Source organism: Phalangium opilio, unplaced genomic scaffold (assembly GCF_054372755.1).
Source record: "Phalangium opilio isolate 3A_F unplaced genomic scaffold, DU_Popi_V2 ptg000352l_1, whole genome shotgun sequence".
In the NCBI taxonomy this organism is placed as follows: domain Eukaryota; kingdom Metazoa; phylum Arthropoda; class Arachnida; order Opiliones; family Phalangiidae; genus Phalangium; species Phalangium opilio.
In genome coordinates this window covers 7067592-7092922 of record NW_028324228.1, presented here as the reverse complement: position 1 = coordinate 7092922, position 25331 = coordinate 7067592, and the positions used below count along the sequence as shown (strand labels likewise).

Sequence of the window (25331 nt, the reverse complement as noted above, 5' to 3'; positions counted from 1 at the left end):
GAACGCTATAACCATTGCGCCACGGAAGACCAAAAATTAAATGTTCGTCAGTTATTTTTAAAAAACTCTGAATTTTACGTTATATCTAAGACCTCACAACACCGCTCCCGGATGGGCTCGAACCACCAACCTTTCGGTTAACAGCCGACGGCGTTAACCATTGTGCAACGGAAGCCCAAAGATTAAATGTTCGTCAGTTATTATTAAAAAACTCTGAATTTTACGTTACATCTAAGACCTCACAACACAGCTCCCGGATGGGCTCGAACCACCAACCTTTCGGTTAACAGCCGACGGCGTTAACCATTGCGCAACGGAAGCCCAAAAATTAAATGGTCGTCGGCTATTGTGGAAACACTTTGGCTTTTTACGTTACATGTGAGAGCTCACAACACCGATCCCGGGTGGGTTCGAACCACCAACCTTTCGGTTAACAGCCGAACGCGCTAACCATTGCGCCACGGAAGCCCAAAGATTAAATGTTCGTCAGGTATTTTTAAAAAACTCTGAATTTTACGTTACATCTAAGACCTCACATTACCGCTCCCGGATGGGCTCGAACCACCAACCTTTCGGTTAACAGCCGAACGCGCTAACCATTGCGCCACGGAAGCCCAAAAATTACATGTTCGTCAGTTATTTTTAAAAAACTCTGAATTTTACGTTACATCTAAGACCTCACAACACCGCTCCCGGATGGGCTCGAACCACCAACCTTTCGGTTAACAGCCGACGGCGTTAACCATTGCGCAACGGAAGCCCAACGATTAAATGTTCGTCAGGTATTGTGGAAAAACTTTGGATTTTTACGTTACATGTGAGATTTCACAACACCGCTCCCGGGTGGGCTCGAACCACCAACCTTTCGGTTAACAGCCGAACGCGCTAACCATTGCGCCACGGAAGCTCAGAAATGAAATGGTCGTCAGGTATTGTGGAAAAACTTTGACTTTTTACGTCACATCTGAGACCTCACAACACCGCTCCCGGATGGGCTCGAACCACCAACCTTTCGGTTAACAGCCGAACGCGCTAACCATTGCGCCACGGAAGCTCAAAAATTAAATGGTCGTCAGGTATGTGGAAAAACTTTGACTTTTTACGTTACATTTGAGACTTCACAACACTGCTCCCGGGTGGGCTCGAACCACCAACCTTAAGGTTAACATCCGAACACGCTAACCATGGAGCCAAGGAAGCTCAGAAATGAAATGGTCGTCAGGTATTGTGGAAAAACTTTGACTTTTTACGTCACATCTGAGACTTCACAACACCGCTCCCGGATGGGCTCGAACCACAAACCTTTTGAATAACAGCTGAACGCTCTAACCATTGCGCCAAGGAAGCCCAAAAATTAAATGTTCGTCAGTTATTTTTAAAAAACTCTGAATTTTACGTTACATCTAAGACCTCACAACACCGCTTCCGGATGGGCTCGAACCACCAACCTTTCGGTAACAGCCGACGGCGTTAACCATTGCGCAACGGAAGCCCAACGATTAAATGTTCGTCAGGTATTGTGGAAAAAGTTTGGATTTTTACGTTACATATGAGATTTCACAACACCGCTCCCGGGTGGGCTCGAACCACCAACCTTTCGGTTAACAGCCGAACGCGCTAACCATTGCGCCACGGAAGCCCAAAAATTAAATGTTCGTCAGGTATTGTGGAAAAATTTTGACTTTTTACGTCACATCTGAGACCTCACAACACCGCTCACGGATGGGCTCGAACCACCAACCTTTCGGTTAACAGCCGAACGCGCTAACCATTGCGCCACGGAAGCCCAAAGATTAAATGTTCGTCAGGTATTGTGGAAAAACTTTGACTTTTTACGTTACATCTAAGACCTCACAACACCGCTCCCGGATGGGCTCAAACCACCAACCTTTCGGTTAACAGCCGACGGCGTTAACCATTGCGCAACGGAAGCCCAAAGATTAAATGTTCGTCAGGTATTGTGGAAAAACTTTGACTTTTTACGTCACATCTGAGACTTCACAACACCGCTCCCGGATGGGCTCGAACCACAAACCTTTTGAATAACATCTGAACGCTATAACCATTGCGCCACGGAAGACCAAAAATTAAATGTTCGTCAGTTATTTTTAAAAAACTCTGAATTTTACGTTATATCTAAGACCTCACAACACCGCTTCCGGATGGGCTCAAACCACCAACCTTTCGGTTAACAGCCGACGGCGTTAACCATTGCGCAACGGAAGCCCAAAGATTAAATGTTCGTCAGGTATTGTGGAAAAACTTTGACTTTTTACGTCACATCTGAGACTTCACAACACCGCTCCCGGATGGGCTCGAACCACAAACCTTTTGAATAACATCTGAACGCTATAACCATTGCGCCACGGAAGACCAAAAATTAAATGTTCGTCAGTTATTTTTAAAAAACTCTGAATTTTACGTTATATCTAAGACCTCACAACACCGCTCCCGGATGGGCTCGAACCACCAACCTTTCGGTTAACAGCCGACGGCGTTAACCATTGTGCAACGGAAGCCCAAAGATTAAATGTTCGTCAGGTATTGTGGAAAAACTTTGACTTTCTACGTCACATCTGAGACTTCACAACACCGCTCCCGGATGGGCTCGAACCACAAACCTTTTGAATAACAGCTGAACGCTCTAACCATTGCGCCACGGAAGCCTAAAAATTAAATGTTCGTCAGTTATTATTAAAAAACTCTGAATTTTACGTTACATCTAAGACCTCACAACACAGCTCCCGGATGGGCTCGAACCACCAACCTTTCGGTTAACAGCCGACGGCGTTAACCATTGCGCAACGGAAGCCCAAAAATTAAATGGTCGTCGGCTATTGTGGAAACACTTTGGCTTTTTACGTTACATGTGAGAGCTCACAACACCGATCCCGGGTGGGTTCGAACCACCAACCTTTCGGTTAACAGCCGAACGCGCTAACCATTGCGCCACGGAAGCCCAAAGATTATATGTTCGTCAGGTATTTTTAAAAAACTCTGAATTTTACGTTACATCTAAGACCTCACATTACCGCTCCCGGATGGGCTCGAACCACCAACCTTTCGGTTAACAGCCGAACGCGCTAACCATTGCGCCACGGAAGCCCAAAAATTAAATGTTCGTCAGTTATTTTTAAAAAACTCTGAATTTTACGTTACATCTAAGACCTCACATTACCGCTCCCGGATGGGCTCGAACCACCAACCTTTCGGTTAACAGCCGACGGCGTTAACCATTGCGCAACGGAAGCCCAACGATTAAATGTTCGTCAGGTATTGTGGAAAAACTTTGGATTTTTACGTTACATGTGAGATTTCACAACACCGCTCCCGGGTGGGCTCGAACCACCAACCTTTCGGTTAACAGCCGAACGCGCTAACCATTGCGCCACGGAAGCTCAGAAATGAAATGGTCGTCAGGTATTGTGGAAAAACTTTGACTTTTTACGTCACATCTGAGACCTCACAACACCGCTCCCGGATGGGCTCGAACCACCAACCTTTCGGTTAACAGCCGAACGCGCTAACCATTGCGCCACGGAAGCTCAAAAATTAAATGTTCGTCAGGTATTGTGGAAAAACTTTGACTTTTTACGTTACATCTAAGAGTTCACAACACCGCTCCCGGATGGGCTCAAACCACCAACCTTAAGGTTAACATCCGAACACGCTAACCATGGAGCCAAGGAAGCTCAGAAATGAAATGGTCGTCAGGTATTGTGGAAAAACTTTGACTTTTTACGTCACATCTGAGACTTCACAACACCGCTTCCGGATGGGCTCGAACCACAAACCTTTTGAATAACATCTGAACGCTATAACCATTGCGCCACGGAAGACCAAAAATTAAATGTTCGTCAGTTATTTTTAAAAAACTCTGAATTTTACGTTATATCTAAGACCTCACAACACCGCTCCCGGATGGGCTCGAACCACCAACCTTTCGGTTAACAGCCGACGGCGTTAACCATTGTCCAACGGAAGCCCAAAGATTAAATGTTCGTCAGGTATTGTGTAAAAACTTTGACTTTTTACGTCACATCTGATACTTCACAACACCGCTCCCGGATGGGCTCGAACCACAAACCTTTTGAATAACAGCTGAACGCTCTAACCATTGCGCCACGGAAGCCCAAAAATAAAATGTTCGTCAGTTATTATTAAAAAACTCTGAATTTTACGTTACATCTAAGACCTCACAACACAGCTCCCGGATGGGCTCGAACCACCAACCTTTCGGTTAACAGCCGACGGCGTTAACCATTGCGCAACGGAAGCCCAAAAATTAAATGGTCGACGGCTATTGTGGAAACACTTTGGCTTTTTACGTTACATGTGAGAGCTAACAACACCGATCCCGGGTGGGCTCGAACCACCAACCTTTCGGTTAACAGCCGAACGCGCTAACCATTGCGCCACGGAAGCCCAAAAATTAAATGTTCGTCAGGTATTTTTAAAAAACTCTGAATTTTACGTTACATCTAAGACCTCACATTACCGCTCCCGGATGGGCTCGAACCACCAACCTTTTGAATAACAGCTGAACGCTCTAAACATTGCGCAACGGAAGCCCAACGATTTAATGTTCGTCAGGTATTGTGGAAAAACTTTGGATTTTTACGTTACATGTGAGATTTCACAACACCGCTCCCGGGTGGGCTCGAACCACCAACCTTTCGGTTAACAGCCGAACGCGCTAACCATTGCGCCACGGAAGCCCAAAAATTAAATGTTCGTCAGGTATTTTTAAAAAACTCTGAATTTTACGTTACATCTAAGACCTCACATTACCGCTCCCGGATGGGCTCGAACCACCAACCTTTCGGTTAACAGCCGAACGCGCTAACCATTGCGCCACGGAAGCCCAAAAATTAAATGCTCGTCAGTTATTTTTAAAAAACTCTGAATATTACGTTACATCTAAGACCTCACAACACCGCTCCCGGATGGGCTCGAACCACCAACCTTTCGGTTAACAGCCGACGGCGTTAACCATTGCGCAACGGAAGCCCAACGATTTAATGTTCGTCAGGTATTGTGGAAAAACTTTGGATTTTTACGTTACATGTGAGATTTCACAACACCGCTCCCGGGTGGGCTCGAACCACCAACCTTTCGGTTAACAGCCGAACGCGCTAACCATTGCCCACGGAAGCCCAAAAATTAAATGTTCGTCAGGTATTTTTAAAAAACTCTGAATTTTACGTTACATCTAAGACCTCACATTACCGCTCCCAGATGGGCTCGAACCACCAACCTTTCGGTTAACAGCCGAACGCGCTAACCATTGCGCCACGGAAGCCCAAAAATTAAATGCTCGTCAGTTATTTTTAAAAAACTCTGAATTTTACGTTACATCTAAGACCTCACAACACCGCTCCCGGATGGGCTCGAACCACCAACCTTTCGGTTAACAGCCGACGGCGTTAACCATTGCGCAACGGAAGCCCAACGATTTAATGTTCGTCAGGTATTGTGGAAAAACTTTGGATTTTTACGTTACATGTGAGATTTCACAACACCGCTCCCGGGTGGGCTCGAACCACCAACCTTTCGGTTAACAGCCGAACGCGCTAACCATTGCGCCACGGAAGCCCAAAAATTAAATGTTCGTCAGGTATTGTGGAAAAACTTTGACTTTTTACGTCACATCTGAGACCTCACAACACCGCTCCCGGATGGGCTCGAACCACCAACCTTTCGGTTAACAGCCGAACGCGCTAACCATTGCGCCACGGAAGCTCAAAAATTAAATGTTCGTCAGGTATTGTGGAAAAACTTTGACTTTTTACGTTACATCTAAGACCTCACAACACCGCTCCCGGATGGGCTCAAACCACCAACCTTAAGGTTAACATCCGAACACGCTAACCATGGAGCCAAGGAAGCTCAGAAATGAAATGGTCGTCAGGTATTGTGGAAAAACTTTGACTTTTTACGTCACATCTGAGACTTCACAACACCGCTTCCGGATGGGCTCGAACCACAAACCTTTTGAATAACATCTGAACGCTATAACCATTGCGCCACGGAAGACCAAAAATTAAATGTTCGTCAGTTATTTTTAAAAAACTCTGAATTTTACGTTATATCTAAGACCTCACAACACCGCTCCCGGATGGGCTCGAACCACCAACCTTTCGGTTAACAGCCGACGGCGTTAACCATTGTCCAACGGAAGCCCAAAGATTAAATGTTCGTCAGGTATTGTGTAAAAACTTTGACTTTTTACGTCACATCTGAGACTTCACAACACCGCTCCCGGATGGGCTCGAACCACAAACCTTTTGAATAACAGCTGAACGCTCTAACCATTGCGCCACGGAAGCCCAAAAATAAAATGTTCGTCAGTTATTATTAAAAAACTCTGAATTTTACGTTACATCTAAGACCTCACAACACAGCTCCCGGATGGGCTCGAACCACCAACCTTTCGGTTAACAGCCGACGGCGTTAACCATTGCGCAACGGAAGCCCAAAAATTAAATGGTCGACGGCTATTGTGGAAACACTTTGGCTTTTTACGTTACATGTGAGAGCTAACAACACCGATCCCGGGTGGGCTCGAACCACCAACCTTTCGGTTAACAGCCGAACGCGCTAACCATTGCGCCACGGAAGCCCAAAAATTAAATGTTCGTCAGGTATTTTTAAAAAACTCTGAATTTTACGTTACATCTAAGACCTCACATTACCGCTCCCGGATGGGCTCGAACCACCAACCTTTTGAATAACAGCTGAACGCTCTAAACATTGCGCAACGGAAGCCCAACGATTTAATGTTCGTCAGGTATTGTGGAAAAACTTTGGATTTTTACGTTACATGTGAGATTTCACAACACCGCTCCCGGGTGGGCTCGAACCACCAACCTTTCGGTTAACAGCCGAACGCGCTAACCATTGCGCCACGGAAGCCCAAAAATTAAATGTTCGTCAGGTATTTTTAAAAAACTCTGAATTTTACGTTACATCTAAGACCTCACATTACCGCTCCCGGATGGGCTCGAACCACCAGCCTTTCGGTTAACAGCCGAACGCGCTAACCATTGCGCCACGGAAGCCCAAAAATTAAATGCTCGTCAGTTATTTTTAAAAAACTCTGAATTTTACGTTACATCTAAGACCTCACAACACCGCTCCCGGATGGGCTCGAACCACCAACCTTTCGGTTAACAGCCGACGGCGTTAACCATTGCGCAACGGAAGCCCAACGATTTAATGTTCGTCAGGTATTGTGGAAAAACTTTGGATTTTTACGTTACATGTGAGATTTCACAACACCGCTCCCGGGTGGGCTCGAACCACCAACCTTTCGGTTAACAGCCGAACGCGCTAACCATTGCCCACGGAAGCCCAAAAATTAAATGTTCGTCAGGTATTTTTAAAAAACTCTGAATTTTACGTTACATCTAAGACCTCACATTACCGCTCCCAGATGGGCTCGAACCACCAACCTTTCGGTTAACAGCCGAACGCGCTAACCATTGCGCCACGGAAGCCCAAAAATTAAATGCTCGTCAGTTATTTTTAAAAAACTCTGAATTTTACGTTACATCTAAGACCTCACAACACCGCTCCCGGATGGGCTCGAACCACCAACCTTTCGGTTAACAGCCGACGGCGTTAACCATTGCGCAACGGAAGCCCAACGATTTAATGTTCGTCAGGTATTGTGGAAAAACTTTGGATTTTTACGTTACATGTGAGATTTCACAACACCGCTCCCGGGTGGGCTCGAACCACCAACCTTTCGGTTAACAGCCGAACGCGCTAACCATTGCGCCACGGAAGCCCAAAAATTAAATGTTCGTCAGGTATTGTGGAAAAACTTTGACTTTTTACGTCACATCTGAGACCTCACAGCACCGCTCCCGGATGGGCTCGAACCACCAACCTTTCGGTTAACAGCCGAACGCGCTAACCATTGCGCCACGGAAGCTCAAAAATTAAATGGTCGTCAGGTATGTGGAAAAACTTTGACTTTTTACGTTACATTTGAGACTTCACAACACTGCTCCCGGGTGGGCTCGAACCACCAACCTTAAGGTTAACATCCGAACACGCTAACCATGGAGCCAAGGAAGCTCAGAAATGAAATGGTCGACAGGTATTGTGGAAAAACTTTGACTTTTTACGTCAAATCTGAGACTTCACAACACCGCTCCCGGATGGGCTCGAACCACAAACCTTTTGAATAACAGCTGAACGCTCTAACCATTGCGCCAAGTATGCCCAAAAATTAAATGTTCGTCAGATATTTTTAAAAAACTCTGAATTTTACGTTACATCTAAGACCTCACAACACCGCTCCCGGATGGGCTCGAACCACCAACCTTTCGGTTAACAGCCGACGGCGTTAAACATTGCGCAACGGAAGCCCAAAGATTAAATGTTCGTCAGGTATTGTGGAAAAACTTCGGATTTTTACGTTACATGTGAGATCTCACAACACCGCTCCCGGGTGGGCTCGAACCGCCAACCTTTCGGTTAACAGCCGAACGCGCTAACCATTAAGCCACGGAAGCCCAAAAATTAAATGTTCGTCAGGTATTGTGGAAAAACTTTGACTTTTTACGTCACATCTGAGACCTCACCACACCGCTCACGGATGGGCTCGAACCACGAACCTTTCGGTTAACAGCCGAACGCGCTAACCATTGCGCCACGGAAGCTCAGAAATGAAATGGTCGTCAGGTATTGTGGAAAAACTTTGACTTTTTACGTCACATCTGAGACCTCACAACACCGCTCCCGGATGGGCTCGAACCACCAACCTTTCGGTTAACAGCCGAACGCGCTAACCATTGCGCCACGGAAGCTCAAAAATTAAATGGTCGTCAGGTATGTGGAAAAACTTTGACTTTTTACGTTACATTTGAGACTTCACAACACTGCTCCCGGGTGGGCTCGAACCACCAACCTTAAGGTTAACAGCCGACGGCGTTAACCATTGTCCAACGGAAGCCCAAAGATTAAATGTTCGTCAGGTATTGTGGAAAAACTTTGACTTTTTACGTCACATCTGAGACTTCACAACACCGCTCCCGGATGGGCTCGAACCACAAACCTTTTGAATAACAGCTGAACGCTCTAACCATTGCGCCACGGAAGCCCAAAAATAAAATGTTCGTCAGTTATTATTAAAAAACTCTGAATTTTACGTTACATCTAAGACCTCACAACACAGCTCCCGGATGGGCTCGAACCACCAACCTTTCGGTTAACAGCCGACGGCGTTAACCATTGCGCAACGGAAGCCCAAAAATTAAATGGTCGACGGCTATTGTGGAAACACTTTGGCTTTTTACGTTACATGTGAGAGCTAACAACACCGATCCCGGGTGGGTTCGAACCACCAACCTTTCGGTTAACAGCCGAACGCGCTAACCATTGCGCCACGGAAGCCCAAAAATTAAATGCTCGTCAGTTATTTTTAAAAAACTCTGAATTTTACGTTACATCTAAGACCTCACAACACCGCTCCCGGATGGGCTCGAACCACCAACCTTTCGGTTAACAGCCGACGGCGTTAACCATTGCGCAACGGAAGCCCAACGATTTAATGTTCGTCAGGTATTGTGGAAAAACTTTGGATTTTTACGTTACATGTGAGATTTCACAACACCGCTCCCGGGTGGGCTCGAACCACCAACCTTTCGGTTAACAGCCGAACGCGCTAACCATTGCGCCACGGAAGCCCAAAAATTAAATGTTCGTCAGGTATTTTTAAAAAACTCTGAATTTTACGTTACATCTAAGACCTCACATTACCGCTCCCGGATGGGCTCGAACCACCAACCTTTCGGTTAACAGCCGAACGCGCTAACCATTGCGCCACGGAAGCCCAAAAATTAAATGCTCGTCAGTTATTTTTAAAAAACTCTGAATTTTACGTTACATCTAAGACCTCACAACACCGCTCCCGGATGGGCTCGAACCACCAACCTTTCGGTTAACAGCCGACGGCGTTAACCATTGCGCAACGGAAGCCCAACGATTTAATGTTCGTCAGGTATTGTGGAAAAACTTTGGATTTTTACGTTACATGTGAGATTTCACAACACCGCTCCCGGGTGGGCTCGAACCACCAACCTTTCGGTTAACAGCCGAACGCGCTAACCATTGCGCCACGGAAGCCCAAAAATTAAATGTTCGTCAGGTATTTTTAAAAAACTCTGAATTTTACGTTACATCTAAGACCTCACATTACCGCTCCCAGATGGGCTCGAACCACCAACCTTTCGGTTAACAGCCGAACGCGCTAACCATTGCGCCACGGAAGCCCAAAAATTAAATGCTCGTCAGTTATTTTTAAAAAACTCTGAATTTTACGTTACATCTAAGACCTCACAACACCGCTCCCGGATGGGCTCGAACCACCAACCTTTCGGTTAACAGCCGACGGCGTTAACCATTGCGCAACGGAAGCCCAACGATTTAATGTTCGTCAGGTATTGTGGAAAAACTTTGGATTTTTACGTTACATGTGAGATTTCACAACACCGCTCCCGGGTGGGCTCGAACCACCAACCTTTCGGTTAACAGCCGAACGCGCTAACCATTGCGCCACGGAAGCCCAAAAATTAAATGTTCGTCAGGTATTGTGGAAAAACTTTGACTTTTTACGTCACATCTGAGACCTCACAACACCGCTCCCGGATGGGCTCGAACCACCAACCTTTCGGTTAACAGCCGAACGCGCTAACCATTGCGCCACGGAAGCTCAAAAAATAAATGGTCGTCAGGTATGTGGAAAAACTTTGACTTTTTACGTTACATTTGAGACTTCACAACACTGCTCCCGGGTGGGCTCGAACCACCAACCTTAAGGTTAACATCCGAACACGCTAACCATGGAGCCAAGGAAGCTCAGAAATGAAATGGTCGACAGGTATTGTGGAAAAACTTTGACTTTTTACGTCAAATCTGAGACTTCACAACACCGCTCCCGGATGGGCTCGAACCACAAACCTTTTGAATAACAGCTGAACGCTCTAACCATTGCGCCAAGTATGCCCAAAAATTAAATGTTCGTCAGGTATTGTGGAAAAACTTTGACTTTTTACGTCACATCTGAGACCTCACAACACCGCTCACGGATCGGCTCGAACCACCAACCTTTCGGTTAACAGCCGAACGCGCTAACCATTGCGCCACGGAAGCACAAAGATTAAATGTTCGTCAGGTATTGTGGAAAAACTTTGGCATTTGACACTACGTTTGAGATCTCACAACACCGCTCCCGGGTGGGCTCGAACCACCAACCTTTCGGTTAACAGCCGAACGCACTAACCATTGCGCCACGGAAGCTCAAAAATTAAACGGTCGTCAGGTATTGTGGAAAAACTTTGGCTTTTTACGTTACATTTGAGACTTCACAACACGGCAGCCGGGTGGGCTCGAACCACCAACCTTTTGGTTAACATCCGAACGCGCTAACCTTCGAGCCAAGGAAGCTCAGAAATGAAATGGTCGTCAGGTATTGTGGAAAAACTCTGACTTTGTACGTCACATCCGAGACTTCAAAACACCGCTCCCGGATGGGCTCGAACCTCAAACCTTTTGAATAACAGCTGAACGCGCTAACCATTGCGCCACGGAAGCCCAAAAATTAAATGTTCGTCAGATATTTTTAAAAAACTCTGAATTTTACGTTACATCTAAGACCTCACAACACCGCTCCCGGATGGGCTCGAACCACCAACCTTTCGGTTAACAGCCGACGGCGTTAAACATTGCGCAACGGAAGCCCAAAGATTAAATGTTCGTCAGGTATTGTGGAAAAACTTCGGATTTTTACGTTACATGTGAGATCTCACAACACCGCTCCCGGGTGGGCTCGAACCGCCAACCTTTCGGTTAACAGCCGAACGCGCTAACCATTAAGCCACGGAAGCCCAAAAATTAAATGTTCGTCAGGTATTGTGGAAAAACTTTGACTTTTTACGTCACATCTGAGACCTCACCACACCGCTCACGGATGGGCTCGAACCACGAACCTTTCGGTTAACAGCCGAACGCGCTAACCATTGCGCCACGGAAGCTCAGAAATGAAATGGTCGTCAGGTATTGTGGAAAAACTTTGACTTTTTACGTCACATCTGAGACCTCACAACACCGCTCCCGGATGGGCTCGAACCACCAACCTTTCGGTTAACAGCCGAACGCGCTAACCATTGCGCCACGGAAGCTCAAAAATTAAATGGTCGTCAGGTATGTGGAAAAACTTTGACTTTTTACGTTACATTTGAGACTTCACAACACTGCTCCCGGGTGGGCTCGAACCACCAACCTTAAGGTTAACAGCCGACGGCGTTAACCATTGTCCAACGGAAGCCCAAAGATTAAATGTTCGTCAGGTATTGTGGAAAAACTTTGACTTTTTACGTCACATCTGAGACTTCACAACACCGCTCCCGGATGGGCTCGAACCACAAACCTTTTGAATAACAGCTGAACGCTCTAACCATTGCGCCACGGAAGCCCAAAAATAAAATGTTCGTCAGTTATTATTAAAAAACTCTGAATTTTACGTTACATCTAAGACCTCACAACACAGCTCCCGGATGGGCTCGAACCACCAACCTTTCGGTTAACAGCCGACGGCGTTAACCATTGCGCAACGGAAGCCCAAAAATTAAATGGTCGACGGCTATTGTGGAAACACTTTGGCTTTTTACGTTACATGTGAGAGCTAACAACACCGATCCCGGGTGGGTTCGAACCACCAACCTTTCGGTTAACAGCCGAACGCGCTAACCATTGCGCCACGGAAGCCCAAAAATTAAATGCTCGTCAGTTATTTTTAAAAAACTCTGAATTTTACGTTACATCTAAGACCTCACAACACCGCTCCCGGATGGGCTCGAACCACCAACCTTTCGGTTAACAGCCGACGGCGTTAACCATTGCGCAACGGAAGCCCAACGATTTAATGTTCGTCAGGTATTGTGGAAAAACTTTGGATTTTTACGTTACATGTGAGATTTCACAACACCGCTCCCGGGTGGGCTCGAACCACCAACCTTTCAGTTAACAGCCGAACGCGCTAACCATTGCGCCACGGAAGCCCAAAAATTAAATGTTCGTCAGGTATTTTTAAAAAACTCTGAATTTTACGTTACATCTAAGACCTCACATTACCGCTCCCGGATGGGCTCGAACCACCAACCTTTCGGTTAACAGCCGAACGCGCTAACCATTGCGCCACGGAAGCCCAAAAATTAAATGTTCGTCAGGTATTGTGGAAAAACTTTGACTTTTTACGTCACATCTGAGACCTCACAACACCGCTCCCGGATGGGCTCGAACCACCAACCTTTCGGTTAACAGCCGAACGCGCTAACCATTGCGCCACGGAAGCTCAAAAATTAAATGGTCGTCAGGTATGTGGAAAAACTTTGACTTTTTACGTTACATTTGAGACTTCACAACACTGCTCCCGGGTGGGCTCGAACCACCAACCTTAAGGTTAACATCCGAACACGCTAACCATGGAGCCAAGGAAGCTCAGAAATGAAATGGTCGACAGGTATTGTGGAAAAACTTTGACTTTTTACGTCAAATCTGAGACTTCACAACACCGCTCCCGGATGGGCTCGAACCACAAACCTTTTGAATAACAGCTGAACGCTCTAACCATTGCGCCAAGTATGCCCAAAAATTAAATGTTCGTCAGGTATTGTGGAAAAACTTCGACTTTTTACGTCACATCTGAGACCTCACAACACCGCTCCCGGATGGTCTCGAACCACCAACCTTTCAGTTAACAGCCGAACGCGCTAACCATTGCGCCACGGAATACCAAAGATTAAATGTTTGTCAGGTATTGTGGAAAAACTTTGGCATTTGACACTACGTTTGAGATCTCACAACACCGCTCCCGGGTGGGCTCGAACCACCAACCTTTCGGTTAACAGCCGAACGCACTAACCATTGCGCCACGGAAGCTCAAAAATTAAACGGTCGTCAGGTATTGTGGAAAAACTTTGGCTTTTTACGTTACATTTGAGACTTCACAACACGGCAGCCGATTGGGCTCGAACCACCAACCTTTTGGTTAACATCCGAACGCGCTAACCTTCGAGCCAAGGAAGCTCAGAAATGAAATGGTCGTCAGGTATTGTGGAAAAACTCTGACTTTGTACGTCACATCCGAGACTTCAAAACACCGCTCCCGGATGGGCTCGAACCTCAAACCTTTTGAATAACAGCAGAACGCGCTAACCATTGCGCCACGGAAGCCCAAAAATTAAATGTTCGTCAGATATTTTTAAAAAACTCTGAATTTTACGTTACATCTAAGACCTCACAACACCGCTCCCGGATGGGCTCGAACCACCAACCTTTCGGTTAACAGCCGACGGCGTTAAACATTGCGCAACGGAAGCCCAAAGATTAAATGTTCGTCAGGTATTGTGGAAAAACTTCGGATTTTTACGTTACATGTGAGATCTCACAACACCGCTCCCGGGTGGGCTCGAACCGCCAACCTTTCGGTTAACAGCCGAACGCGCTAACCATTGCGCCACGGAAGCCCAAAGATTAAATGTTCGTCAGGTATTGTGGAAAAACTTTGACTTTTTACGTCACATCTGAGACTTCACAACACCGCTCCCGGATGTGCTCGAACCACAAACCTTTTGAATAACAGCTAAACGCTCTAACCTTTGCGCCACGGAAGCCCAAAAATTGAATGTTCGTCAGTTATATTTAAAAAACTCTGAATTTTACGTTACATCTAAGACCTCACAACACAGCTCCCGGATGGGCTCGAACCACCAACCTTTCGGTTAACAGCCGACGGCGTTAACCATTGCGCAACGGAAGCCCAAAGATTAAATGTTCGTCAGGTATTGTGGAAAAACTTTGGATTTTTACGTTACATGTGAGATTTCACAACACCGCTCCCGGGTGGGCTCGAACCACCAACCTTTCGGTTAACAGCCGAACGCGCTAACCATTGCGCCACGGAAGCCCAAAAATTAAATGTTCGTCAGGTATTGTGGAAAAACTTTGACTTTTTACGTCACATCTGAGACCTCACAACACCGCTCACGGATGGGTTCGAACCACCAATTTTTCGGTTAACAGCCGAACACGCTAACCATTGCGCCACGGAAGCCCAAAGATTAAATGTTCGTCAGGTATTGTGGAAAAACTTTGACTTTTTACGTCACATCTGAGACCTCACAACACCGCTCCCGGATGGTCTCGAACCACCAACCTTTCAGTTAACACCCGAACGCGCTAACCATTGCGCCACGGAAGCCCAAAGATTAAATGTTTGTCAGGTATTGTGGAAAAACTTTGGCATTTGACACTACGTTTGAGATCTCACAACACCGCTCCCGGGTGGGCTCGAACCGCCAACCTTTCGGTTAACAGCCGAACGCGCTAACCATTGCGCCACGGAAGCCCAAAAATTAAATGTTCGTCAGGTATTGTGGAAAAACTTTGACTTTTTACGTCACATCTGAGACCTCACAACACCGCTCACGGATGGGCTCGAACCACCAACCTTTCGGTTAACAGCCGAACGCGCTAACCATTGCGCCACGGAAGCTCAGAAATGAAATGGTCGTCAGGTATTGTGGAAAAACTTTGACTTTTTACGTCACATCTGAGACCTCACAACACCGCTCCCGGATGGGCTCGAACCACCAACCTTTCAGTTAACACCCGAACGCGCTAACCATTGCGCCACGGAAGCCCAAAAATTAAATGTTCGTCAGGTATTGTGGAAAAACTTTGACTTTTTACGTCACATCTGAGACCTCACAACACCGCTCCCGGATGGGCTCGAACCACCAACCTTTCAGTTAACACCCGAACGCGCTAACCATTGCGCCACGGAAGCCCAAAAATTAAATGTTCGTCAGGTATTGTGGAAAAACTTTGACTTTTTACGTCACATCTGAGACCTCACAACACCGCTCACGGATGGGCTCGAACCACCAACCTTTCGGTTAACAGCCGACGGCGTTAACCATTGCGCAACGGAAGCCCAAAGATTAAATGTTCGTCAGGTATTGTGGAAAAACTTTGGATTTTTACGTTACATGTGAGATTTCACAACACCGCTCCCGGGTGGGCTCGAACCACCAACCTTTCGGTTAACAGCCGAACGCGCTAACCATTGCGCCACGGAAGCCCAAAAATTAACTGTTCGTCAGGTATTGTGGAAAAACTTTGACTTTTTACGTCACATCTGAGACCTCACAACACCGCTCACGGATGGGTTCGAACCACCAATTTTTCGGTTAACAGCCGAACACGCTAACCATTGCGCCACGGAAGCCCAAAGATTAAATGTTCGTCAGGTATTGTGGAAAAACTTTGACTTTTTACGTCACATCTGAGAACTCACAACACCGCTCCCGGATGGTCTCGAACCACCAACCTTTCAGTTAACACCCGAACGCGCTAACCATTGCGCCACGGAAGCCCAAAGATTAAATGTTTGTCAGGTATTGTGGAAAAACTTTGGCATTTGACACTACGTTTGAGATCTCACAACACCGCTCCCGGGTGGGCTCGAACCGCCAACCTTTCGGTTAACAGCCGAACGCGCTAACCATTGCGCCACGGAAGCCCAAAAATTAAATGTTCGTCAGGTATTGTGGAAAAACTTTGACTTTTTACGTCACATCTGAGACCTCACAACACCGCTCACGGATGGGCTCGAACCACCAACCTTTCGGTTAACAGCCGAACGCGCTAACCATTGCGCCACGGAAGCTCAGAAATGAAATGGTCGTCAGGTATTGTGGAAAAACTTTGACTTTTTACGTCACATCTGAGACCTCACAACACCGCTCCCGGATGGGCTCGAACCACCAACCTTTCAGTTAACACCCGAACGCGCTAACCATTGCGCCACGGAAGCCCAAAAATTAAATGTTCGTCAGGTATTGTGGAAAAACTTTGACTTTTTACGTCACATCTGAGACCTCACAACACCGCTCCCGGATGGGCTCGAACCACCAACCTTTCAGTTAACACCCGAACGCGCTAACCATTGCGCCACGGAAGCCCAAAAATTAAATGTTCGTCAGGTATTGTGGAAAAACTTTGACTTTTTACGTCACATCTGAGACCTCACAACACCGCTCACGGATGGGCTCGAACCACCAACCTTTCGGTTAACAGCCGACGGCGTTAACCATTGCGCAACGGAAGCCCAAAGATTAAATGTTCGTCAGGTATTGTGGAAAAACTTTGGATTTTTACGTTACATGTGAGATTTCACAACACCGCTCCCGGGTGGGCTCGAACCACCAACCTTTCGGTTAACAGCCGAACGCGCTAACCATTGCGCCACGGAAGCCCAAAAATTAAATGTTCGTCAGGTATTGTGGAAAAACTTTGACTTTTTACGTCACATCTGAGACCTCACAACACCGCTCACGGATGGGTTCGAACCACCAATTTTTCGGTTAACAGCCGAACACGCTAACCATTGCGCCACGGAAGCCCAAAGATTAAATGTTCGTCAGGTATTGTGGAAAAACTTTGACTTTTTACGTCACATCTGAGACCTCACAACACCGCTCCCGGATGGTCTCGAACCACCAACCTTTCAGTTAACACCCGAACGCGCTAACCATTGCGCCACGGAAGCCCAAAGATTAAATGTTTGTCAGGTATTGTGGAAAAACTTTGACTTTTTACGTCACATCTGAGACCTCACAACACCGCTCACGGATGGGTTCGAACCACCAATTTTTCGGTTAACAGCCGAACACGCTAACCATTGCGCCACGGAAGCCCAAAGATTAAATGTTCGTCAGGTATTGTGGAAAAACTTTGACTTTTTACGTCACATCTGAGACCTCACAACACCGCTCCCGGATGGTCTCGAACCACCAACCTTTCAGTTAACACCCGAACGCGCTAACCATTGCGCCACGGAAGCCCAAAGATTAAATGTTTGTCAGGTATTGTGGAAAAACTTTGGCATTTGACACTACGTTTGAGATCTCACAACACCGCTCCCGGGTGGGCTCGAACCGCCAACCTTTCGGTTAACAGCCGAACGCGCTAACCATTGCGCCACGGAAGCCCAAAAATTAAATGTTCGTCAGGTATTGTGGAAAAACTTTGACTTTTTACGTCACATCTGAGACCTCACAACACCGCTCCCGGATGGGCTCGAACCACCAACCTTTCGGTTAACAGCCGAACGCGCTAACCATTGCGCCACGGAAGCTCAAAAATTAAATGGTCGTCAGGTATGTGGAAAAACTTTGACTTTTTACGTTACATTTGAGACTTCACAACACTGCTCCCGGGTGGGCTCGAACCACCAACCTTAAGGTTAACATCCGAACACGCTAACCATGGAGCCAAGGAAGCTCAGAAATGAAATGGTCGACAGGTATTGTGGAAAAACTTTGACTTTTTACGTCACATCTGAGACTTCACAACACCGCTCCCGGATGGGCTCGAACCACAAACCTTTTGAATAACAGCTGAACGCTCTAACCATTGCGCCAAGTAAGCCCAAAAATTAAATGTTCGTCAGGTATTGTGGAAAAACTTTGACTTTTTACGTCACATCTGAGACCTCACAACACCGCTCACGGATGGGTTCGAACCACCAATTTTTCGGTTAACAGCCGAACACGCTAACCATTGCGCCACGGAAGCCCAAAGATTAAATGTTCGTCAGGTATTGTGGAAAAACTTTGACTTTTTACGTCACATCTGAGACCTCACAACACCGCTCCCGGATGGTCTCGAACCACCAACCTTTCAGTTAACACCCGAACGCGCTAACCATTGCGCCACGGAAGCCCAAAGATTAAATGTTTGTCAGGTATTGTGGAAAAACTTTGGCATTTGACACTACGTTTGAGATCTCACAACACCGCTCCCGGGTGGGCTCGAACCGCCAACCTTTCGGTTAACAGCCGAACGCGCTAACCATTGCGCCACGGAAGCCCAAAAATTAAATGTTCGTCAGGTATTGTGGAAAAACTTTGACTTTTTACGTCACATCTGAGACCTCACAACACCGCTCACGGATGGGCTCGAACCACCAACCTTTCGGTTAACAGCCGAACGCGCTAACCATTGCGCCACGGAAGCTCAGAAATGAAATGGTCGTCAGGTATTGTGGAAAAACTTTGACTTTTTACGTCACATCTGAGACCTCACAACACCGCTCCCGGATGGGCTCGAACCACCAACCTTTCAGTTAACACCCGAACGCGCTAACCATTGCGCCACGGAAGCCCAAAAATTAAATGTTCGTCAGGTATTGTGGAAAAACTTTGACTTTTTACGTCACATCTGAGACCTCACAACACCGCTCCCGGATGGGCTCGAACCACCAACCTTTCAGTTAACACCCGAACGCGCTAACCATTGCGCCACGGAAGCCCAAAAATTAAATGTTCGTCAGGTATTGTGGAAAAACTTTGACTTTTTACGTCACATCTGAGACCTCACAACACCGCTCACGGATGGGCTCGAACCACCAACCTTTCGGTTAACAGCCGACGGCGTTAACCATTGCGCAACGGAAGCCCAAAGATTAAATGTTCGTCAGGTATTGTGGAAAAACTTTGGATTTTTACGTTACATGTGAGATTTCACAACACCGCTCCCGGGTGGGCTCGAACCACCAACCTTTCGGTTAACAGCCGAACGCGCTAACCATTGCGCCACGGAAGCCCAAAAATTAAATGTTCGTCAGGTATTGTGGAAAAACTTTGACTTTTTACGTCACATCTGAGACCTCACAACACCGCTCACGGATGGGTTCGAACCACCAATTTTTCGGTTAACAGCCGAACACGCTAACCATTGCGCCACGGAAGCCCAAAGATTAAATGTTCGTCAGGTATTGTGGAAAAACTTTGACTTTTTACGTCACATCTGAGACCTCACAACACCGCTCCCGGATGGTCTCGAACCACCAACCTTTCAGTTAACACCCGAACGCGCTAACCATTGCGCCACGGAAGCCCAAAGATTAAATGTTTGTCAGGTATTGTGGAAAAACTTTGGCATTTGACACTACGTTTGAGATCTCACAACACCGCTCCCGGGTGGGCTCGAACCGCCAACCTTTCGGTTAACAGCCGAACGCGCTAACCATTGCGCCACGGAAGCCCAAAAATTAAATGTTCGTCAGGTATTGTGGAAAAACTTTGACTTTTTACGTCACATCTGAGACCTCACAACACCGCTCACGGATGGGCTCGAACCACCAACCTTTCGGTTAACAGCCGAACGCGCTAACCATTGCGCCACGGAAGCTCAGAAATGAAATGGTCGTCAGGTATTGTGGAAAAACTTTGACTTTTTACGTCACATCTGAGACCTCACAACACCGCTCCCGGATGGGCTCGAACCACCAACCTTTCGGTTAACAGCCGAACGCGCTAACCATTGCGCCACGGAAGCTCAAAAATTAAATGGTCGTCAGGTATGTGGAAAAACTTTGACTTTTTACGTTACATTTGAGACTTCACAACACTGCTCCCGGGTGGGCTCGAACCACCAACCTTAAGGTTAACATCCGAACACGCTAACCATGGAGCCAAGGAAGCTCAGAAATGAAATGGTCGACAGGTATTGTGGAAAAACTTTGACTTTTTACGTCACATCTGAGACTTCACAACACCGCTCCCGGATGGGCTCGAACCACAAACCTTTTGAATAACAGCTGAACGCTCTAACCATTGCGCCAAGTAAGCCCAAAAATTAAATGTTCGTCAGGTATTGTGGAAAAACTTTGACTTTTTACGTCACATCTGAGACCTCACAACACCGCTCACGGATGGGCTCGAACCACCAACCTTTCGGTTAACAGCCGAACGCGCTAACCATTGCGCCACGGAAGCCCAAAGATTAAATGTTCGTCAGGTATTGTTAAAAAGCGTACCGAAAAAATCGCATGTTTTTTTCTTCAAGATAAAAAATCCGTGACAATGATTTCTTATTGAAAATTGAATTTGAACAGTTTTTTGAATGAATATCGTTACATTTGCTTGAATTAAAGCAAAAAGTACAAAAATAATGGTTTCATTGGTTATATTTGAAAATAGTGAAAAAATTCGGAAAATGTGCTTCTCTGGTCGAGAAACGTCGTTTTTGAAAATGTTATTAAAAATCGCGGTACATTTTTATTTATTGATCAATCGAGATGAAATCACTTTTAATGAGTATTTTATAGGTAATAAAGCTGAATTCGGTCAAAAATTTGTCCAAAAGAAAATGCATTAAAAAGTGTACCGAAAAAATCGCATGTTTTTTTTCTTCAAGATACAAGATCCGTGACAACAATTTCTTATTGAAAATTCAATTTGAACAGTTTTTTGAATGAATATCGTTACATTTGCTTGAATTAAAGCAAAAAGTACAAAAATAATGGTTTCAGTGGTTATATTTGAAAATAGTGAAAAAATACTCAGAATGTGCATCTCTGGCCGAGAAACGTCAATTTTGAAAATGGTATTAAAAATCGAGGTACATTTTTATTTATTGATCAATCGAGATGAAATCACTTTTAATGAGTATTTTATAGATATTTAAGCTGAATTCGGTAAAAAATTTGTACAGAAAAAAATGCATTTTAAAGTTTTCCGAAAAAATCGCTTGTTTTTTTTCTTCAAGATACAAAATCCGTGACAACGATTTCTTATTGAAAATTGAATTTAAACAGTTTTTTGAATGAATATCGTTACATTTGCTTGAATTTAAGCAAAAAGTACAAAAATAATGGTTTCAGTGGTTATATTTGAAAATAGTGAAAAAATACTCAAAATATGCTTCTCTGGCCGAGAAACGTCGATTTTGAAAATGGTATTAAAAATCAAGGTACATTTTTATTTATTGATCAATCGAGATGAAATCACTTTGTATTTTATAGGTAATTAAGCTGAATTCGGTCAAAAATTTGTCCAGAAGAAAATGCATTAAAAAGTGTACCGAAAAAATAGCATTTTTTTTTCTTCAAGATACAAAATCCGTGACAACGATTTCTTATTGAAAATTGAATTTGAACAGTTTTTTGAATGAATATCGTTACATTTGCTTGAATTAAAGCAAAAAGTACAAAAATAATGGTTTCATTGATTATATTTGAAAATAGTGAAAAAATTCTCAAAATGTGCTTCTCTGGTCGAAAAACGTCGATTTTGAAAATGTTATTAAAAATCGAGGTACATTTTTACTTATTGATCAATCGAGATGAAATCACTTTTAATGAGTATTTTATAGGTAAATAAGCTGAATTGGGTCATAAATATGTCCAGAAAATAATGCATTAAAAAGCGTACCGAAAAAATCGCATGTTTTTTTCGTCAAGATAAAAAATCCGTGACAATGATTTCTTATTGAAAATTGAATTTGAACAGTTTTTTGAATGAATATCGTTACATTTGCTTGAATTAAAGCAAAAAGTACAAAAATAATGGTTTCATTGGTTATATTTGAAAATTGTGAAAAAATTCTCAAAATGTACTTCTCTGGTCGAGAAATGTCGATTTTGAAAATGTTATTAAAAATTGAGGTACATTTTTATTTATTGATCAATCGAGATGAAATCACTTTGTATTTTATAGATAATTAAGCTGAATTGGGTCATAAATATGTCCAGAAAATAATGCATTAAAAAGCGTACCGAAAAAATCGCATGTTTTTTTCTTCAAGATAAAAAATCCGTGACAATGATTTCTTATTGAAAATTGAATTTGAACAGTTTTTTGAATGAATATCGTTACATTTGCTTGAATTAAAGCAAAAAGTACAAAAATAATGGTTTCATTGGTTATATTTGAAAATTGTGAAAAAATTCTCAAAATGTACTTCTCTGGTCGAGAAATGTCGATTTTGAAAATGTTATTAAAAATTGAGGTACATTTTTATTTATTGATCAATCGAGATGAAATCACTTTGTATTTTATAGATAATTAAGCTGAATTCGGTCATAAATTTGTCCAGAAAATAATGCATTCAAAAGTGTACCGAAAAAATCGCATGTTTTTTTTCTTCAAGATACAAGATCCGTGACAACAATTTCTTATTGAAAATTCAATTTGAACAGTTTTTTGAATGAATATCGTTACATTTGCTTGAATTAAAGCAAAAAGTACAAAAATAATGGTTTCAGTGGTTATATTTGAAAATAGTGAAAAAATACTCAGAATGTGCTTCTCTGGCCGAGAAACGTCAATTTTGAAAATGGTATTAAAAATCAAGGTACATTTTTATTTATTGATCAATCGAGATGAAATCACTTTTAATGAGTATTTTATAGATATTTAAGCTGAATTCGGTTAAAAATTTGTCCAGAAAAAAATGCATTCAAAAGTGTACCGAAAAAATCGCATGTTTTTTTTCTTCAAGATACAAAATCCGTGACAACGATTTCTTGTTGAAAATTGGATTTAAACAGTTTTTGAATGAATATCGTTACGTATGCTTGAATTAAAGCAAAAAGTACAAAATAATGGTTTTAGTGGTTATATTTGAAAAATGTGAAAAAATACTCAAAATGTGCTTCTCTGGCCGAGAAACGTCGATTTTGAAAATGTTATTAAAAATCGAGGTTAATTTTTATTTATTGATCAATCGAGATGAAATCACTTTTAATGAGTATTTTATAGATATTTAAGCTGAATTAGGTTAAAAATTTGTCCAGAAAAAAATGCATTCAAAAGTGTACCGAAAAAATCGCATGTTTTTTTTCTTCAAGATACAAAATCCGTGACAACGATTTCTTATTGAAAATTGAATTTAAAGTTTTTTGATTGAATATCGTAACATTTGCTTGAATTAAAGCAAAAAGTACAAAAATAATGGTTTCAGTGGTTATATTTGAGAATAGTGAAAAAATACTCAAAATGTGCTTCTCTGGCCAAGAAACGTCAATTTTGAAAATGGTATTAAAAATCAAGGTACATTTTTATTTATTGATCAATCGAGATGAAATCACTTTTAATGAGTATTTTATAGATATTTAAGCTGAATTCGGTAAAAAAATTGTCCAGAAAAAAATGCATTCAAAAGTGTACCGAAAAAATCGCATGTTTTTTTTCTTCAAGATACAAAATCCGTGACAACGATTTCTTGTTGAAAATTGGATTTAAACAGTTTTTGAATGAATATCGTTACATATGCTTGAATTAAAGCAAAAAGTACAAAAATAATGGTTTTAGTGGATATATTTGAAAAAAGTGAAAAAATACTCAAAATGTGCTTCTCTGGCCGAGAAACGTCGATTTTGAAAATGTTATTAAAAATCGAGGTACATTTTTATTTATTGATCAATCGAGATGAAATCACTTTTAATGAGTATTTTATAGATATTTAAGCTGAATTCGGTTAAAAATTTGTCCAGAAAAAAATGCATTCAAAAGTGTACCGAAAAAATCGCATGTTTTTTTTCTTCAAGTTACAAGATCCGTGACAACGATTTCTTGTTGAAAATTGGATTTAAACAGTTTTTGAATGAATATCGTTACATATGCTTGAATTAAAGCAAAAAGTACAAAAATAATGGTTTTAGTGGTTATATTTGAAAAAAGTGAAAAAATACTCAAAATGTGCTTCTCTGGCCGAGAAACGTCGATTTTGAAAATGTTATTAAAAATCGAGGTTAATTTTTATTTATTGATCAATCGAGATGAAATCACTTTTAATGAGTATTTTATAGATATTTAAGCTGAATTAGGTTAAAAATTTGTCCAGAAAAAAATGCATTCAAAAGTGTACCGAAAAAATCGCATGTTTTTTTTCTTCAAGATACAAAATCCGTGACAACGATTTCTTATTGAAAATTGAATTTAAAGTTTTTTGATTGAATATCGTAACATTTGCTTGAATTAAAGCAAAAAGTACAAAAATAATGGTTTCAGTGGTTATATTTGAGAATAGTGAAAAAATACTCAAAATGTGCTTCTCTGGCCAAGAAACGTCAATTTTGAAAATGGTATTAAAAATCAAGGTACATTTTCATTTATTGATCAATCGAGATGAAATCACTTTTAATGAGTATTTTATAGATATTTAAGCTGAATTCGGTAAAAAAATTGTCCAGAAAAAAATGCATTCAAAAGTGTACCGAAAAAATCGCATGTTTTTTTTCTTCAAGATACAAAATCCGTGACAACGATTTCTTGTTGAAAATTGGATTTAAACAGTTTTTGAATGAATATCGTTACATATGCTTGAATTAAAGCAAAAAGTACAAAAATAATGGTTTTAGTGGATATATTTGAAAAAAGTGAAAAAATACTCAAAATGTGCTTCTCTGGCCGAGAAACGTCGATTTTGAAAATGTTATTAAAAATCGAGGTACATTTTTATTTATTGAT

The 25331-nt window shown here is 43.2% G+C and overlaps 14 non-coding genes across 14 annotated transcripts; all 14 read right to left on the bottom strand.

Annotated features, from left to right (window-relative positions):
* Window positions 1-834: 834 nt before the first annotated feature.
* On the bottom strand, window positions 835-907 carry TRNAN-GUU (transfer RNA asparagine (anticodon GUU)). The gene has a single exon. It is a non-coding gene; the product is annotated as a tRNA-Asn (tRNA).
* Window positions 908-1566: 659 nt separating this feature from the next.
* Window positions 1567-1639, bottom strand: TRNAN-GUU (transfer RNA asparagine (anticodon GUU)). The gene has a single exon. It is a non-coding gene; the product is annotated as a tRNA-Asn (tRNA).
* A 1686-nt stretch (window positions 1640-3325) lies between these two features.
* On the bottom strand, window positions 3326-3398 carry TRNAN-GUU (transfer RNA asparagine (anticodon GUU)). The gene has a single exon. It is a non-coding gene; the product is annotated as a tRNA-Asn (tRNA).
* Window positions 3399-4645: 1247 nt separating this feature from the next.
* TRNAN-GUU (transfer RNA asparagine (anticodon GUU)) lies at window positions 4646-4718 on the bottom strand. Its single transcript has one exon. It is a non-coding gene; the product is annotated as a tRNA-Asn (tRNA).
* Window positions 4719-5522: 804 nt separating this feature from the next.
* TRNAN-GUU (transfer RNA asparagine (anticodon GUU)) lies at window positions 5523-5595 on the bottom strand. The gene has a single exon. It is a non-coding gene; the product is annotated as a tRNA-Asn (tRNA).
* A 1247-nt stretch (window positions 5596-6842) lies between these two features.
* On the bottom strand, window positions 6843-6915 carry TRNAN-GUU (transfer RNA asparagine (anticodon GUU)). The gene has a single exon. It is a non-coding gene; the product is annotated as a tRNA-Asn (tRNA).
* An 804-nt stretch (window positions 6916-7719) lies between these two features.
* Window positions 7720-7792, bottom strand: TRNAN-GUU (transfer RNA asparagine (anticodon GUU)). Its single transcript has one exon. It is a non-coding gene; the product is annotated as a tRNA-Asn (tRNA).
* Window positions 7793-9625: 1833 nt separating this feature from the next.
* TRNAN-GUU (transfer RNA asparagine (anticodon GUU)) lies at window positions 9626-9698 on the bottom strand. Its single transcript has one exon. It is a non-coding gene; the product is annotated as a tRNA-Asn (tRNA).
* A 366-nt stretch (window positions 9699-10064) lies between these two features.
* On the bottom strand, window positions 10065-10137 carry TRNAN-GUU (transfer RNA asparagine (anticodon GUU)). The gene has a single exon. It is a non-coding gene; the product is annotated as a tRNA-Asn (tRNA).
* A 366-nt stretch (window positions 10138-10503) lies between these two features.
* Window positions 10504-10576, bottom strand: TRNAN-GUU (transfer RNA asparagine (anticodon GUU)). Its single transcript has one exon. It is a non-coding gene; the product is annotated as a tRNA-Asn (tRNA).
* Window positions 10577-14904: 4328 nt separating this feature from the next.
* Window positions 14905-14977, bottom strand: TRNAN-GUU (transfer RNA asparagine (anticodon GUU)). Its single transcript has one exon. It is a non-coding gene; the product is annotated as a tRNA-Asn (tRNA).
* Window positions 14978-16080: 1103 nt separating this feature from the next.
* Window positions 16081-16153, bottom strand: TRNAN-GUU (transfer RNA asparagine (anticodon GUU)). The gene has a single exon. It is a non-coding gene; the product is annotated as a tRNA-Asn (tRNA).
* Window positions 16154-17256: 1103 nt separating this feature from the next.
* TRNAN-GUU (transfer RNA asparagine (anticodon GUU)) lies at window positions 17257-17329 on the bottom strand. Its single transcript has one exon. It is a non-coding gene; the product is annotated as a tRNA-Asn (tRNA).
* Window positions 17330-19607: 2278 nt separating this feature from the next.
* Window positions 19608-19680, bottom strand: TRNAN-GUU (transfer RNA asparagine (anticodon GUU)). The gene has a single exon. It is a non-coding gene; the product is annotated as a tRNA-Asn (tRNA).
* Between the last annotated feature and the right edge of the window lie 5651 nt (window positions 19681-25331).